The following is a 3430-nucleotide window of genomic DNA, read 5'->3' on the forward strand; positions in this document are numbered from 1 at the left end:
GGGATGTTCTGTAGATGTATGCACACAAAATATGTTGCATCATTTGTTGTTTTCTACTAACAAAATGACCATGAACAATGCCCGAAAAATATGATGTTTTAAAATTGAAATACAATTAGCATTTAGAAGGGGGAGAAAAAAAGGGTGAACTATATAAAGCAACTCACTAAATTGGCAATATTGAAAAGTGGCAAGGGTACACAAGGGACAAACCCAAAAAACATTAACTCATTTTTTTGTAGAGTAGTTCCTCTAGTCTTTTAAGTACAATCAATGCTCTACTTTCATCTGTACAACTTACAAGCATCTAACTTCCAGCACCACCAACCACTGACCAGAGTTAGAAATAGCATTGAGGAAAAAGGGTTTGTTTTTTATTGCACAACTTTGGACATAAGGGGGTCCTTAACAACAAAAAGATGTTGCATATAATAGCTTCAGCAGTAGCATCAAACTTTTAGGCATGAAGGATCCATCTCTTTTGTAGTCAAGATCAACACTATCATTTTCTGATGGTGTTTTTTTTTCTCATGAGTCATGCATTCAAATCCCCTAAAAATATTTATGGCCAATGATGGCAAGAAAAAATAATAAAGACCATGTATTAATTTGTGTCAAGCTTTGTGAAATGTACGAGAAGAAGCTCCGTGCAGAAGCCTGACGAACCCCAGGAAACTAAGCTTCCCGTCCGAGTGTCTTATCCAATCTTGGAGTACAACATGGACAGGTACTGATGGACTAAGCCCAAGTTCCTGGAACAAATCAAATTACAAAGTTTGGTATTAGTACCATTATGCATCTTGTAGAGAACTTGCTGATGAAGAATATGATCAGAGGTATCTAACTCATGAAAAAATTCAAAGGAGTTAACAGGAAAAGCAAGGGAAAAAATCATCACAAGGACTTGTAGAGCAGAACAATTATAACCAGCAATTTGAAAACCAATTGTTTTATAAATCACTCTTGGGAATAATTAACATACATGACCAGGATCAAGAGATATTGGTAAATGATGACAATTGATATTGCACAAGCGAAATAATACCGATGCTAGCTCTTCGATCATGATTGGCCTATTTCCATCCTTTTCGAACAGCTCATAGGCACGCCTTGCATGGTGTTCCCAAGTCTCTATTCCCTCTAGCTGATGCACACTTATAGCAGCAGCACAAAATTCCTCGAATCTAATTTCCGATATTGGATTGAACTAACCTGAGAGATGAATAGTAACAATTCAGTCCCTGGTAAAGCAGATTCAAAAATCAGCATGAGGAGCTACAATTCTTCATAGACTTACCACGCTCACATAATCTAAGACCTGAGAATCCTTTGAGGCATCAGTGGCATACCTTAAAACACCCTGCAAATATAAATGTTAGTGGCGGTGAAAGTTACTTGGAAAAGCTATAATACATGCTCACCGTCTTGAAATTTTGCATAGAAATTGTCCCATTTTTGTTTGGTACTAACTGAGTAAATTGTTCTCTGAGATAAGCTAGCAGCACTAATGTTAATGTCTTTGCAAGGGCCTGGAAAAATGACAAAACTTTAATCATGATATACATGTCTTCGAAAGGAATTGCTGAAGGTTATATCGATAAACTTGAATATTGCTTTTTCAAATAGTAAAAGAAAATTTATTAGATGAGACAAGAATAGTACAAGAGAATAATGATGATGATATGCACATAAAGAAAGATCTACTACTTATACTCAATAATTATGTTACAAATGCTCATTATTGCTCTAAAGTTACTAAATTAGCTAGATTAGATTTCTAAGATTCTCTCCTTTCATCATTGCCTTAATTAATCTCAAATCATAGTAAGAGTGCAAAAATAAAAAGCACCGCCTGTATAACAAATAGGAAATGATCAAAAAATAGTTTTTCTTAACCCATTAACTATAAGGATTTGAATAATTGGCAGGTTTTATGTAAGTAACAATCAAATGGAACATAATATTCAAGAACCAAAACAAAAAAAAAATGATCAAACCTACGGATGCTTTTCAGCCCTCACCTATTTCACAGAATCACCCTTAAAAAACAGAAAAAACAAATGCCATCAAAATAATCACATTCAAAATTTCAAATACATATTCAAATAATTGAGTATTACTGTAATTATTTAGTCAACCACGCAACAAAACCATAATAATCACACCTGCTCTCCACAAAGGAAATGATTGCCTGCAAAGTCACTGAAAATCCTGCAAGCTTATACTTATCTCCATACCTAGAGGATATTGGCTTGCCAAGTTATTTTCACAATTATGCAACTTTTTCTCTTTTTGGTAAGACACAATTACATAACTGTTTAATTTGTGATTGGATCAAATTGAAAATATTTGGCTCATTATCTATCAATCTAGTTCGGGAATTGTACATGCCCAAAATATGAAAAAAAAAGTGGTTCCCTAGGGCAACGATTTCTTTGACTAGTGTCCAAAATTAAAGTTATAACTAGTGTTAAACTATCTAAACATGGCAACGATTTCTTTGACAATCCCATCCAATATAAATCTATAGTTGGTTCCCTCCAATTTGCTACTTTAACTCGCCCAGAGATTTCATTTTCTGTTAATAAAGTATGTCAATATATGCAACAACTTCTAACATTTCATTGGAGATGTGTTAAAAGGTATATTGAGATACTTGGCTAGCACATTGGCGACTGATATTTCATTCTAGCATTGATTTAACTCTTTGCATTCAAGAATCAAAACAACATTTTGTTTACGTTTTCAAGGCATAAGAATCTAGCAGGACACCAACCTAGAGGATATTGGCTTGCCAGAATGCCTAAGAACAAAGAAATGCTTCTTCCAAGGGGAATTAAGCAAAATGACTTGTGAGATCTTTCAAAGCATAATGACTGAGAACATTATGTGTCTACTTCTATGATCCACAAAAAATGTTATTCAAGGGGAATTAAGCATGTGACATTTGAACCAACTTCAACTTATGTAATGAAACTAATCATTATATCAATATTATACTAAATTAATTGTTGAAAATGTCTAAATACAAAGAACTCTCTCTTGTGAGACAATATCAGCAAATTAAATAAATTGAATTATGTAAGAAGCATATGGCCAGTTTTGGTTTTGATTTTAAGCCTGCCCCTCCCTTCCAAGCATTAATCATCTTTTACCTGAAGAAGAGTGCACAATAATCACTCTAATTCTGCGGAGGCAGAGTCCATTAAATGTACTTTTTGCTATCATCTACACATTCTATCCAAATTTGATTTAATAGCTGCAAGAAATCACAAAGAGTTACCTATAACAAAATCACTGTATTATAAACAAAGTCACTTTGAATTGAAAGCGATTGCAGACAGGAAAGAGATGAGAAACGCATTGAAGATCCAGAAGGAACAGAAAGAAGAGATAATGAAACAAGTGAAGGAACTTAGCGAAGTGATTC

The 3430-nt window shown here is 34.0% G+C and overlaps 1 pseudogene; it reads right to left on the bottom strand.

Annotated features, from left to right (window-relative positions):
- LOC107615549 lies at positions 232–1580 on the bottom strand (annotated as a pseudogene).

The sequence above is a fragment of the Arachis ipaensis genome, chromosome B09 (genome assembly GCF_000816755.2).
Source record: "Arachis ipaensis cultivar K30076 chromosome B09, Araip1.1, whole genome shotgun sequence".
NCBI lineage: Eukaryota > Viridiplantae > Streptophyta > Magnoliopsida > Fabales > Fabaceae > Arachis > Arachis ipaensis.